This window comes from Leptopilina heterotoma, unplaced genomic scaffold, assembly GCF_015476425.1.
Source record: "Leptopilina heterotoma isolate Lh14 unplaced genomic scaffold, ASM1547642v1 Lhet_74, whole genome shotgun sequence".
NCBI classification, from domain to species: domain Eukaryota; kingdom Metazoa; phylum Arthropoda; class Insecta; order Hymenoptera; family Figitidae; genus Leptopilina; species Leptopilina heterotoma.
This window is the reverse complement of record NW_025111173.1, coordinates 1,017,197-1,033,594: the sequence shown is the minus strand read 5'-3', so window position 1 is coordinate 1,033,594 and position 16,398 is coordinate 1,017,197.

Below are 16,398 nucleotides of genomic sequence, written 5' to 3'. Positions count from 1 at the left end.
TTTCTCTTAGCATCACGTAAAAACGAAAAAATCACGGAGATAGGAAAATCGCTGTCAACCGAATTCGAACTGAAGGATTTTGGTTTTGCCAAATGCTGTTTGGGAATCGAGTTTTCTCAAACCAAGGACTCTATCACACTATCTCAACAAGGAAACGTGAAAGAATTACTTACAAGATTCGGGATGGACGAGTGCAAGCCGGTGTTGACCCCCATGGATCCTGGGACCAAATTAATGAAAATACTTCTCCCGAGGATCCAAAAATTCCTTACAGTGGGATGCTATTCTGTAACTTCACTTCACATTCACTTCACATTCACTTCACATTCACTTCACATTCACTATTCTGTAACTTCACTTCACATTCACTTCACTTTCACTTCACATTCACTTCACTTTCACTTCACATTCACTTCACATTCACTTCACATTCACTTCACTTTCACTTCACATTCACTTCACATTCACTTCACATTCACTTCACATTCACTTCACATTCACTTCACATTCACTTCACATTCACTTCACATTCACTCCCCATTAACTTCACTTTCACTCCACATTAACTTCACATTCACTTCACTTTTCACTTTCAATGTGAAGTGAATGTGAAGTGAAAGTGAAGTGAATGCGAAGTGAATGTGGAGTGAAAGTGAAGTGAATGTGAAGTGAAAGTGAAGTGAATGTGAAGTGAATGTGAAGTGAATGTGAAGTGAATGTGAAGTGAATGTGAAGTGAATGTGAAGTGAATGTGAAGTGAAAGTGAAGTGAATGTGAAGTGAATGTGAAGTGAATGTGAAGTGAATGTGAAGTGAATGTGAAGTGAATGTGAAGTGAATGTGAAGTGAATGTGAAGTGAATGTGAAGTGAATGTGAAGTGAATGTGAAGTGAATGTGAAGTGAATGTAAAGTGAATGTGAAGTGAAAGTGAAGTGAATGTGAAGTGAATGTGAAGTGAATGTGAAGTGAAAGTGAAGTGAATGTGAAGTGAATGTGAAGTGAAGTGAAAGTGAAGTGAAAGTGAAGTGAATGTGAAGTGAATGTGAAGTGAAGTTACAGAATAGCACCCCTGGTGGGAGCCCTCACCTACTTATCGACATCCACACGACCGGATATATCATTCACCGTCAGTGCTCTTGGTCAATGCAACAACTGCTACGGGAAGGACCATTGGAAGGCAGCAAAGCGAGTGCTCAGGTACTTGCAAGGCACCATCAACAAAGGACTAGTGTACACACGAGATGCCCAATCCATCACAGATTTCGCGGATGCGGATTGGGGAAACTGTGTCGATGACAGAAGATCCTACTCCGGTTACCTTTTCCTGCTGAGTGGTGCTCCTATCTCCTGGGACGCACTGAAACAAAGGACCCCAGCAGAATCCACCACAGAAGCCGAGTACATGGCATTGTCGGAGTGTGCAAAGGAGGCAATCTATCTGCGGCAGTTTATTGACGAGTTAGGATTTGGTGATTTAACAAATTTGACAATCTATTGTGACAATCGCAGTGCTCTAAGATTAGCTGAAAATCATATGTATCATCCGAAAAGTAAACACATATCTATACGCTATCACTTTATTCGTTAGTTAATCAAAAATAAATTGTTAAGTGTGAAGTTTATTTCGTCTGAAAATCAGATCGCAGATTTCTTGACAAAAGGACTGTCTAGAGAAAAACACGAACGATGTGTCAAATCTACTGGTCTCAAAGTGTTGTTCTAATTGATTAACTAATTTTTTTTATTTCTTTTCTTACTGATAGTTTAATAAATATTTAACGTGGTAACGTGTGACTTAAGGGGGTGTGCTTCGGTGTCGTGTAATAAATTACGTTTATAATAAATAACCTCTTTATTGTACTCTTGAGTATTTTACATTTATTTCTACTGGCCGGTCCTATCGATCCTAACATGTTTTTTATTTTTTTATTTGATCAAAGTTACGAAAGTTATGATTTTTTAAAATTTAACGTCTTCAGAAGCAGAGGACTTTTGAAAGACTTTTTTCTCTGTTATACCAAAAGATAAAATTTTGAAAAGCGTGATTTTATTACATTTTTGATTCACTATTTGATGCAAATTTACTTGACCACCTGAGAAAAGTTTATGAGATGTATTTAATATCTGTGCAAAAAAATTGCTAAAAGTAAGTTTTCGGACGAAATTTTGATACTTTATTATTCGACACATATTAGATTTTAGTTATTCTAATATTTACCTTAGGGGAGCGTGGTCCTAAGTTGGCCGTGGGCCTGAGTTGGCCACCCTGCATTTCTCAGAGATGGTATACTGGACGAATCTATAATTTTGTGGTATGATATATTGATAAACCATGATATAATTTATGGACCTAATTATAATCTAAGATTCTTTTACGCATTGTGAGGACAATAATATTGTTTACGACCAAAAAAATTTAATTTTTCTTGTTTTTTCGAGAGCAGCTACAAGAGATAAATAATTAAAAATTTCTAAATGAGTGTGTGCGCTAGTTCTTTTATTTAATGTTGTAATAAGAGGTTCTGTTGATTTTTTAATTCAATTTTTTTATTAGCGTAATAATTTAAAACTTATAAAAATCTACAGTGGTCCTAAGTTGGACAACTATTGTTTTTGTTTGTTTTTATTTATGTTTTATTTCTTTTTTGTGTTTTTCATCACGAGAAAGACTGTAAAAGTGTAACGTAGAAATTAAATAAAGACAAAAAACAAAAAAAAATTGTTTAAAAAAAATTAGAAAAGACATAGTACAAAAACGCCTGTCTCTACAGCCATTCACCACTGCAAATAAATGAAATAAAATAAGGCTTTATTTTCTAAACAAAAATAGTTAAATAATGCGTTTTTATTCTCCTAAATGTATCAAATTTGTAAAATTTCTGCGTAATTGAAAAGAATATGCATTTCTTCCTTAAACACAAGCGAAAAAAAGCGGTGGACAACTTAGGACCGCTATTTCTGAAATGTCCAAAATGTAGCTTTTCACTTTTTATAGTATTAAGACTACAAAATACATTCTATAACGTTCTAAATGCCACAAAATTATAGCAAAACGATCTCTGAACACTAATATATACTTGCCTAAGTGATTAAATTTCATTTTGTTACTATTTTTGACCAATTTGCTTAGGCGGACAACTCAGGACCACTCTCCCCTAATAACTGTTGGATATCCTAGTTTCATGAAATGGTTTTGTTTTTTGTGTCAGTCTCAAAATTTAAGATAAAAAATAATTATTCGAACCGATGCACAATTTTTCGCACCTAGGCGAGTTGTAACAGGCTGTTTCAACTCACCTAGGTTTACGCAAATTTGTGCTTGATCGAATAGAGACACTTCATATCACAGAGATCACTTTCAAATTTTCCAAAGGAAAAAAATATTAATAAAAACATTTTTCGAGTTGCTCTTTCATATACAAAAGTAAAAAATAATTTCTACTTTTAGGTTTTTTTGTTATAATTGACCTTGTTACTCATTTTTAATTTAGTTTTTGGTTTAATTTGATTTATATTGATCTCATAAATTTTCTTACTCTAATTACTCCTTAATTATTTAAAAATTCGGAGACAAAATTTTATTATTTTTAAATTTCTATAAAATATATTATATAATATTATTTTTAGCTTTTATAAAGCTCAAATTGTTATTATAGATCGTAATTAAATACCAAAGATTGGTTCAAAATATCTAATTAGTGTTAAAGAAAACAAAATATGTGATAACATAATTCCAAAAGTAAATGAAGGTATTAAAACGAGTGTTTTATTCGTTTCTATTAATAAGATTTCTTTACTAACTAATTAAATGTACTTTACTAACTAAACTAAGCATTAAAAATGATTTTTTTTCATTAAAATCACAAAATTTGCAACTGTTACAACTAATGTTGACATGTGTTACAACTCACCTTGGTACTAGGTGAGTTGTAACACCGGGAACAGTTTTAGATTTTGCAATCTTTTAGTAAACCCTTTCAACTTTTTAAATTTTTTATTTTTGATTCACATACTATACAAAATTACCTATCCAAAAATACAAAACTCATAAAAATAGGACAATTTTTGGCTGAGTTATACTGGATAATGTAAAAATTGTTTCAACTCACCTCGGTCTCCCCTACTAATGAAATGGAGCTTGTAAGTGGTTAATTTCCCAAATTCATTTTCTAAATTTTGTACAACGACTGACATAATTTTAAAATATTATTTAAACCCAAAAGAACACCACTTTGTCATTAGTTAGAAAAATTTCTTTACTTATCAGTAATTGTAATAAAAGAAAGAAATCGAAAATTCATTACTTTAATATTTATGCTTAATTAATGTTATTTTTTATTACATTTTTGAAATATTAAAAAAAAACAAATAATTTTCATATATTATATTATTTTTTATCTTTTGGTATAATAGTGAAAAATGCGTTTCAAAAGTCCTCTGCTTCTGAAGACGTTAAATTTAAAAAAATCATAACTTCCGTAATTTTTATCAAATAAAGAAATAACAAAGCAGGTATTTACTTATTTTTTGTATAGAATTTGAGAAAAATTGTTATAAACAAAAAAAAATTTTGAGTGAAAATTTCACGGAGAATACCCCATATAAAAAAAGTTCCTAATCTTTGGTAGTCCCATATGAGGAGAACTGCAAAAACAAAAACATGCTTCTTTTATTTTCGATATTAATAAACGTAAGTATGAAGAATAACTCTACAAAATTACACAATTTTTCAAATAATAATTTTGAAGTTAAAAGGTGGGGAAGTAAAAATGCCCTATTTCTCGAGAATCACCCATATAGCACGTAATCTTGCAGCAAGCTTTAAATGTCCCCAGCATAGGAAGCTTCCCGTGTAAGCTTGCCGCAACATTGCCTAGTAAGCTGCCTTACATTACACGGAAAGCTTGCCGCAACATTGCGATAATATTGCCGCAAGCTTGCTGTAAGCTTACAAGAAAATTTTTTATTATATATAAAATTATGAATAATATTAATAATAAGCAAAAAATAAAATTTTAGAAGCAAGCTTGCCGAAATATTACCTCAATGTTGCGGCAAGCTTACTGGGCAATATTACGGCAAGCTTACACGGAAAGTTACCTATTCTGGGTAACATTTGAAGCTTGCGACAAACTTGCCACAAGCTTGCACGGCAATATTGCAAATCTTGCTCGGCAAGATTGCCGCAACCTTTGCTGCAAGATTACGTGCTATCTGGGAACATATCCATTCATGCATTAATCCTCAAATCATCACGATATACATAAAGTAACTTTAGAAATTAAGCTACTATTATAAATTGAATAAGTTAATAAAAATGTCACTGAATATTTCTAATATATTCCAAATATAAGTGAATATTCTAGAAATATTCTTATGGCTCTCTAGAGACATTTTATATATTTTAGAGATATTATAGCCTTCAAATATCCTGAGAATGTCCTCTAAATATCCCGATGATATCATGAGGATGTCCTCTATATATCATAAGGATATTCTAGCGATGTCCTCATGATAACATAAGGTAATCCTACTGACGTTCTAGGGATATCCTAAAAATATCCTACAAATTGGTTTGGATATCTCATTGATAACCTTTGGATATACTAGGACATCATCCTTAGATATCCTGTGGCTTTTTGGAGATATCTTACATTCATTCAGGACATCCTAAAAATATCATCAGGATATCCTTTTGTTGTGAGGGTGTGTTTCAAGACATCGGTTTAACATCAACTTTTTAAGTTGTTAATTTTTCTGAGAAGGATAATCATAAATCTATTAGTTTTTAATAAATAATTGTTGTCTATGGTCTTTTAAACGACAATAATTACAACAGAATATTTGGAGACAGGAGTCTGATTAAAGTCTGCGGAATGTCTGCAGATTTTTTTACTTGGGACGTTCTTTTAACAATTACATGAGAAAGTAATTTCTCATTCTAATTTTTTATACTCTTATTCCCTCTTAGACTATTAAACAGTTTTAATTATAGTTAGATGTAGTTGTAGTTTCGACTTGTGGCCTGAATATATTTAACTAGAGGTGTAAGGTTATATAGTTGACTATAACCTTACACCTCTACTTCAATATTAAACAGTTTTGTTTAAGCTGATGAATGGGATAACTTGTGTTGAGTTTTAATGTATTCAGCCATGAAACATCGTTAAATTTAAAAAAACATAATTTAAAAGAAATTAGAGATAGTCATTAGTAGAAAACTACTAATTTAGATTTAGAGTGTATCAACAGCACCTAGTTTCCCTTACTGCTTTTTAATAAAAGTTTTCATTAATTTCGACTGTTTATTTGACAACTGTTTTTAATTAAAACTCAGATAGCACATAATCTTACAGTGATCTTGCATTTCAAGCTTAACCCAAAATTACTGCAAACTTCAAATGTCCCACCCAAGGTAAATTTTCCAACATTATTTTGTATTAATATCATAAAAAAATTTTATCAGCAAGCTTACGTCAATCTTACCACAATTGTTTCCTATGACTGGGATATTATTTAAAGCTTTGAGTAATCTTGCAAAACTTGCGCGGCAAGCTTTCTGCAAGTTACGTGCTATCTGCACGGAGAGAAATTTCTGTTAATTTTTGTAAGGAAATTATGGAAAAAATTACTGTGCTTCCGTATAAAATAGGTTCGTTTTGTTGGCAAAGTAGAATGTACCATTAACCAACACAGTTTATACCTAAAAAACAAAAATATTTGCTGTCTCTTTAACTACAAAAATTACTGTGCTTCCTCAGCAAAGAAAATACACAGAAAAATAATTTGACATAAGCTATTTGTGTATGTGACATTCTTTTTTTACAATTCATGTAATGAATTAACATAAATTAAATAATGTTTGTTAATTAATTACTGTTAATATTTATTTGTTTTACATGTGACGCGATTATTATATTCCATGTATATCATGATACTATCAAATCAATATTTGAGGTTAAGTTGAAATTCCATAGTAAACGCATTGCATACAAGGCACACAAGTTTGATTTCAATATTTCTAGGTTAAGTGAAACCATGGACAGTAAAAATTATTTCATTTCCAATATTTCTTTATATCACTAATTGAAACATAAAATCGAAAACGTCGCAAAAATTTACTTTCCCAACAGGTGAGGAAAGTACGACAGTAGCAATCGTAGCAATATTAAATGGATGTTCGTGATACTTCGGGTATCATCGGCCTTCTTAAACTTGACTTCATGCAGGCAGCACAGTAAAAATTTGTGGGGAGCACAGTCTATTTTATTAACCTGCGCATGGCTATTTCATGGTACGGTTAATATATTTTGCTTAGGACCAAATTAGAAAGTCCTGGTTCAGCAATTTTTACAGTGCTTTCAAAGAAATATTCGGAGGCCATTTTGGAAATAAAACTGTTTTCCATATGAAATAAAATTGTGCGCAAGTCAATATTTCTATTCTTCCGATACAAATAGTTCAGTAAAAACATTTTGCACATACTTTCAGGTGACAAGCACAGTAATTTTTATTGGAAATTTCTCTCCGTGTGGAAAATTAAATACGTGATAAGACCCAAAAAAAACTTTTATAAATGCAGGTGTTTTCATTATATTTAGTAGGGAAGAATGAGGTATATGTTTTATATCTTTTAGCTATGAGGCCATCATCATCTTAGAATCTGATTTTCACGAAAAACTGATGTAAGTTCGATTCGATTTTTTATAATGGGACTAAACTAGAATGCCATGAATACGAGTTTTCACAATGGTATATTCACGATAAGTGCAGTTGAAATCTACTGTAGGGCTTGCTTAGTAATTGCTCACAGTCCTGAATGTAATCGTTGAGATGATCGCGTATCTTACGACTTGATTGGTCGTCATTAAAGGGAATGCGTTTACTCCACCCCAGGGACTTGAGATCGAGACATTACCGTGGTAGGCCTGCGGAATTAATATGAGGTTTGAAGACAGCAGTAGGGTGAAATGGGGGGAGAAAAGGGGAGGGTTCCACCCCTCATCTCAAGCCGCGATCCATTTAAAGTTTCAAATCTTACATCGCCAAGATAATGGCTGACAAATTATAACTACGAATCTCGAATACGTAATTTACCATTTTATACTATTATACTTATAAAAACATGTATATTCTTTAAGATATCTTGTCATTTCAGACAATCGTATTTTAAATCTTAAAAAAAAATTATCGTAATTAGGGAGCGTTCATAAATGATGTCAAGTTTTTGGGGGTAGGGGGGGTCTCTACTAAACGTGACACAATGTTTTTTTACATGTAAAATTGCATGAAATTGCGTGACAGGGATAAGGGGGGGGGGTCTAAAATCACAAAAAATTGCGTGACATCATTTATGAACGCTCCCTTGTATGAAAGGAATTATTGCAGTATAATAATTATTAGAATGAGGAGAACATTATTCTTCGGTTCAGGAAATTTCTCAATTCTACTACATCATTTGCTTGATAACTATACTTTATCAGATGGTTGTCTTTTTAATTTGAGATTAGAAAGATTAATTTCTCTGCTAAAAATTAATCTGTCTATTAGATATTTATCATCACAGAAATAAGAAGATCTCTTTTTGGTTACTGAGAAAACTTAAACTCATTTACTCATTTTAAAGAATTCGCTTAAAACTCGTTAATAGGGAGTTTTCGGAGTCGCTAATTACGAATATAAAGTTCGATTTGCAAAATTCAAAATGGCGTTTGTAATGAGAGTGTTTTAATTGTCGAGTTTCTCAGATTTTGTAGTGCAAATCTGGCATCGGATTTCCAAAATTCAAAATAGTGGATCCAATATGTCAAACATTAGAACTAAAAATTTGCTGATATTCTATGAAGCTTGGTATGTAGGGATTTAAGGGGTATATGTAATTACAATTCTGGAATTAGATTTTTAATATTCAAAATAGCTGATCCAATGTAGCGAACAATATTTAAAAATAAAATGGTAACGAGTTTCTAAAAAATCCGAACAATTTTCATTATTTTCACAGCCATATTGTATCCACCATTTTGAATTTTGAAAACTTGGTGCCAGATTCGTAATCATAGACTCCAAACATCCCCGAGTAATATAAGTTTCAGGCTAATCCTAACGATTTTTAAATTTTGGCAAACATATTGTATAGCCATTTTTAATTTTAAAAATCTATCTGATACCAAATTAATAATTAGCGACACAGAAACATCTGAGTATCAAGTATCAAGCAAATTTGATAAATTTGCAAAATTTTTCAAGTAAATCCATTTGATTCTTACAATTTTTGGCGCCATATTGGATCCGCCATTGTGAATTTTGAAAATCTGATGCCACATTCGTAATCAGCAACCTCAAAAACTCACAAGTAACGATTTCCAAGCCATATAATATCGACTTGTTATCTTTAAGGGGACAATACCTTAAACAAAAAGAAATTTTTTAAATAATGCAATTTTTTTAAATAAAAAAAAATCTAAATGGAAATTTGCACATATATGTATACTTTCATAACAAACTATTTTACAAAAAATTTTTTTTTTAGATTTTTTGGCGTGTTTTTTTATCCCTGCAATTTAAAAAAACACGAAATAAATTACAGTGGGCGTGATTATGGCTCACCTCAACGTCTAAAAATTTTAAAAAGTGGGTATTAATCATCAAAACATTAATATTTAAGCTTACAGAAAATTATCTTTATGGAATATTTATTTAGATCATCTCTATAAATATTTCTAACCCAATAGATATAAGTTTCAAAAATTTATGTAAATTTTACAATATTCAACAATGTATTGCCTCTTTTTTAAAATTTTTTAAATCTTTAAAATTTTCTCAAGTGGACTTTAAATTTTCAAAAGTTGAAATTTATCAGTGTAAATGTGCAAAAAGATAGTTCTATCAGAGTTACGAATAACCTGTAAATTTTATTAAAAAATATTCAATTGTTTATTTTTTATTAGCAATTGAAATTTTATGCATAACATTTTTAAAAAATGCATAACTTTGACAAAAATTGACGAAACTTGATGATTCTTTTTGCAAATTAACTATGAAATTCCAAACTTTATAAAAATAATGTTTACTCCATCGAAGCTCTTAATTTTTTATAAAAAATAATTATTTATTATAAACAAATTAAAAATAAAACGTGTTCTGGATAACCATATTCAATTTTATAAATAAGAACTTTAAGAGAATTTATTAAGGATTGCATATCAAAAAGAAAAAATTGTTTCAAGCAAATATTTTATTAATTATGAATTTTTTTGTAAGCGCGCGCAAGCTCCGTGATGTGGGCTTCCGCGTCTGACGAATGTCGTGGCCCCGCTTTGCACGCTTTAACTTGTTTATTTTGGAAGGTTTTCTTTCATAATTTTTTTCAAATTTGGTTTGTAAGTTTTGAACTAAAATTCAATTGGAATACTTGTTTATAATAAAATAAGTAATATATTATTTTATTTATATTTATTTATGTAATCTATTTTAAGTTTATTGTTTAATTGTTTTCAGTTGAATATTTCTTGCTTCCAGAAAAACAAGTTTTAACTAATTTTTTTGTATTATATAATTTAAAAATATTTTTAATTTACTTGTAAACTTCCGTACCTATTAAAATTAAAAAGTAGTAATACAATATATTTTACTACTTGTTACGATCCTAATTATTATAATTTCCCTAATGTTTCCCGATTTTATTTTAAAATTAATTAAAATAGGGACGGGGTAGTAAATAACAAGAAATTACTTTAGTTGAACAAATGTATGTGTATTTTATGAAATAAGATAAAATTGATGAAAATAAGAGATGGACACAGGCTTTCTAATGTGAGTCTTAGAGTGGTTGATTGTTTACCTTGGGACAAAGGGTGATGCTAGACGTTCAGGTATAATGGCACTGGTCCTTTAATGGTTGACTAATTGGATGCAGTATTGTGTCTCGAGAAACAGGAACACTCTTTTCAAATGGCAAATTTGACTTCCAGATCGACTTTCCAAAATGCACTTTTGAAATATACGTAGAGTAAAGGACAACTACTGAAACTGGGTTTAGGGCACTGTGTCGTGAAGAACCACTTGTTGATAAAATTTTAAGACTGACTTGTGCAGAGCACCACTTCTCAATTTGAGACTTATAATGTTGACGACTACATTTTCTTGACTGCTTTTCTAGACTGATTTCTTAGACTGAAAACTGTTTGATGGTCTGGTCCTTCTTATACCCAAATTTGCCTGTGTATTTGAGAGTTTGTTCGACTTTTCATGTATTTTTCGGTTCGTTCGAGTTTTTATGTATTTTTCGGTTCGTTTGAGTTTCCATGCATTTTTAGAAACCCTTTGTTGCGGGAACACTTGTGGTGACTCACCATTAGATCGCACGTGTCCATTGCTTATTATTCATACGTTATTTTATAATTTTGTTATTTCCATTAATTGTTTATAATTTGTTGTTGTTACAATTCATTATTTATAATTTGTTACAATTTGTTAATTATAATTGTTTAAATTTGTTATTTATTATTACAATTCTATTATTTAATATTTATTATTACAGTTTATTATTGTTTATTATTATTTGTTAAAGTTTGTTGTTATATTTGTTATATTTAACTATTTATTACATTTTGTTATTATTTGCTAATATTTATTATTACGATTTATTATTGTTTACGTTTATTATTACAAGTTATTATTGTTTATGTTTATTATTACAATTTATTATTGTTTATTATTATTTCTTAAAGTTTGTTGTTAAGATTGTTATATTTAACTTATTTATTACAATTTATTATTGTTTATGTTTATTACTACAATTTATTATTGTTTGTTATTATTTGTTAATATTATTACAATTTATTATTGATTATTATTAATATTTATAGTTATTATTTATAATAATATGTAAATAATAATTTTGTTATTAACTTTTATTATAATTATTACTATTATTATTAATTATTATTAATATTATTAATTAATCTGATTATTATTATTAATTATTAAGATTAATTATTACTCTACATATTATTATTGAAAATAGGTTACGGTGACGTAACACCTCCCCCTTCGAAAATTTGGAAATTGGAAAATGAAATTGATCAATTTCCAAATTCAAACTTGTTTTAAAAACTTATTAGAATCGACGGGTTATGTTACTTATTACAATGTTTTGGATTAATTTTAGAAATTACAATTAGTAAATTTAATTATTATTTATAATTTAAAATTATTTAGACATTTGATATGAGTAAAATTTTGTTGATTAATTTTTCTGAATAGAATCGACGGGTTATATTACTTGTTACAATGTTTTGGATTAATTTTAGAAATTACAATTAGTGAATTTAACTATTATACATAATTTGAAATTAGTTAGACATTGAGATCTTCTTTTTATTATTGAAATCATATTTTTGATTTAATCGTATTAACATTATTTTCGCTAATTTTTTCTTAGTTTCTATTTTGTTTTGTAATTTCTCAATGTTAATTTCAATGTAATTTTTTTTTTTTTTTTTTGACTCGACTAAGTTACTTATACAAAAATATGTTTAATTGTTTGTATTGATAGCAAGATATTGAGTTCTATATTTTATATATGTAGATATACTAGAGTTTTTATTAAACTTATAAAATGAAGGAATTGAATGTAATTTGTATATATTACATTGATGTTTTGAGATAATAGGTATTGTAAATGAGAAATATAAATTGATTTTAAAAATAAATTCTGCAATTATTGAATTTTTAAGTAAATCTGATAATAAAAATTTGTTTTTAATGCAATTTTTAAAATTTTCATGTGGTATAGATTTCAGTAATGTAGGATGCCATTGGTTATTGTTAGAATGTGTTATGATATTTATTAGAGTTTGTGTATAATAAATATATTGATATATAGGTTTTCTTAATTCTTTTATCCATAATTTTACGAATGATTCATAATTTTCTTTTAAATTGACTTGGAAAATCATAAAACAAATTTGTATATTTTTTATTGTTCCACTAATGCGAGTTATGCTAATAATTTCATTAGAGAATTCTATCGGTAAAAATATCTATATCTTTTTGTATCCAAAATGACATTGGATTCAAATAGTTTTTTTTTATAATTTCTTGAAAATTTTGTTTATTTTCATCGGAATTACTGATGTTATCACGAAGGTTTTTAATTTCTATTACAGTTTTTTGCAATTTAAATTCTTTACTTTTAATTTGTTCTGTAATGTGATCATTTGAGCATTTATTTGTGCACTGTGTTTTTATTTCTTTAAACAAATTTATTAATAACCTTCCAAATTCTAATATATCATTTATATTTACATAGTTAATTAGATGTTTTTTGTTAGTTAGAAAGATGATGTCTAAAATTGATTCAAAAAGAATATTGGTATTATTAGGTAGAAGTATTTGTGTATATGATTGTGATGGTTTGAGAAGTAGGGTGTAAAATATAAATATAAAAATAATAAACCTTATCCATATCATGCTGGTTTCTTGGTTATCTATAAGAAGAGAAAAGAAGAAGACAGAAAAAAAATTAACTAATACTTCTTTCTTGTAGATTGGTATACAAATGTAAGTGGTATCGTGTTAGATCGCTATAACAGAAAAATTTATATTAGTTTTGATTCTTTAAATTATCTTTTTTTTTGAATATGGTTTAAAATGAAATAAAGCTAAATTATTTCATTCTTTTTTATGATTTTGTTGTCTAGAATATTTTTTGTTTGTTACACTGATTCGTCTGCCAAAAAGTAATGACTATTTCTTTTTAATTCAAAAAGAATTTAATTCTTGTTGTTTTTGGATTTTTTTAAGTCGATTGATATATACTACTTGGTTTCTTGTTTATTTATATATTTTATTTTATTTTAATTTTTTTTGTAAATTTACTTTTGGAAAATTATTCTCTACTGGGGGGGGTGGTTCTGGAGGCGGTCGATCTATATTGCCTAATGATTGGGCCTTTTTAATTAATTGCATATATTTTTCTTTAGTGGGATATTTTGTACATCTATTACATGTAACAAATTTAAAAAATGAATTTTTATTATCTAGAGGATCTTCGTTGACTGAAACAAAATAGGTTAAATTGTCTTTGCGTATTGGTAATTGGTCTCTACAGTTTATAATATATTTTTCTTGTTTCATATTTAAATTATCGCTATCTTCTTCTTCAGATGATTCTTCATAATTGGATGTTTCGTAGCCTAGATCAATTTCTTCGTGTTTTTTCAATTTTGATTTTTGTTGAATACACTTAGGATCTGAATCAATTTCGTCAATATAAACTTTATTGTAAAATTTCTCATGTGTTTTTCCTTCTTGAATTTCTTGATTCTTCTTTTCTTGCACTTTTTGAGTCTGCCTTTCCTGTAGTCCTTGAGTCTTCTTTTCTAATGTTTCATTTTTGTTTTGTTTCTTGTTTCCTTGTATTTTTTCTTGATTCCTTTGAATAATATTGCAAGTTTCACTACTTGCACTATAATCTCTTCGTATATAATGTATATATTCTTTTTCCTCAATTTTTTCTTGCACACATTTAATTATATTTTCTTGTGTTTCTTGAATTATATTAACTTTTTCTTCTTTTACTCCTTGTACTTTTTCTTCCATAATGTTCTTAAAAGGATTTCTGGATAAAGCGTTGACTTTGGTTTCACTTGCTTTGTTAAAATTAGTTAATGGTTCATCTTTGTTAATTACTTCTTGCGATAAATTTTGTCCTGAAGCCTCTGTTTTTAGTATAATTGGTTGGAAGAAGTCTAGTATTTTTAAAGGTTGCTCCTCACGAAGTTTGTTTACGAATGTATTAAAAGCCGTTTGCTGTTCATCAGTCCAAAAAAAGGGTACATCCTTTTTTATAGGTTCATGTAAATGGTTTGCGATGTTTGAAAATGTGCGGTTATTGTTATTATCCCATATCTTATCTTTACAATTAGTGGAAATATGTCCTAATTTTTTGCAATAATTACAAGTTATTTGAGTTCTATCTGCGAAGCTTGTTGTAGTGTTAGTTCGTGGTTCTTTAGAAAAATGTTGTTGTTGGTTTTGGAAAAAATTTTGTTGTTGATTTTGCGAAAAATTTTGATGTTGATTTTGCCTTTGATCTTGAAACGGAGTGTAGAATTGATTTTATGGTACCTTCCTAAATTTATTTTGTCTTCGATTTTGTTGTGGATTTCTATAATAATTTTGACGTTGAAATTGATTAAACATTGGATTTTGGTAGTTGAATCGATTTTGATTTGAAAAATTTTGACGTGGGTCTGGATAGAAAAACTTTTCTTGTCTTGATCTTGATATTTTATTAAGTTGAAAACAGTTTGTTGCAAAATGACCCTTTTTTCCACAGACTAAACAATTTATTACATTATCTTGAACAATATTAATTTTTGTTGTTTTAGCAAAATCTTTATTAGTATTATGCTCACTTTTACGTAGTTCACGGTATGATGATAATCTTCTTTCAATTTCTATTGCTTTATTAAATATCGCTTGAAAAGTATCAGCTGTTCCAATTTGTATTTCAATTTCTGGTGTAAGTCCCCGCGAAAAACAATCGATAGTTGCTTTATCTAAACTTGTTTTAAATGCTTCGTCTACTCTATTTTCATTATTAATAATATGTGCGTCTAATATTCTTTCTGATGCTTCTGCAATTCTTGATCCGTAAGAAATTACATTTTCGTGTTCCCACATATACATTGCTCCTAACTCTCCTTGTAACTGACATACAGATTTTACTGGCGCGTAAATTTGTTTTAATCTTTCTGTTAATTGTTTTATTGTATTAAAATTATTTCCTATTATAATTCTTCTTGCTTCACCCGAAATTCGACTTCTAATTAATTTAACTAAATTTGTTTCTACTTGTGCAACGTCAGGAAGCATAGATTTTGCTTCTAAACAACTTTCAATAAAAATTGACAATGGTAAATTTTTTCCATCAAACATAGGTATTGTATCTACAGCATCGCGTAATGAGACTTGTTGATTATTTGGTAGAGCCATGTTATTATTTTCAGTACTGTTAAGGGAATTATTGTCAGAATTGTCGTTTGTTTGAATTTCGTTAGTCAAAGAATTATTTAAGCTTTTATTTGGATTTTGTTCAGTTAATGTTTTTTCTGTAATGGTATCTTCACTATCGCTTTTGTCACTGTCAGAAGAGTTATTGTCACTGCTAAAAAGTCAAGATTGAAAGCCTGAGTCAAATTCTTTTTGTATTTCTTCGTGATCAGGGTTTTCTTTCGAATATCTGGGCGTACTTGTATGCTGTCTTGTTTTGAAATTAGGAATTCCCGAATTTAATTCTAAATCTGGATTATTTTTTATATGAGAACGAGTTAAATGTGAATAATCGCTATTATTTTTATTCGAAAAAGACATTAAAAAATGTCATAATAT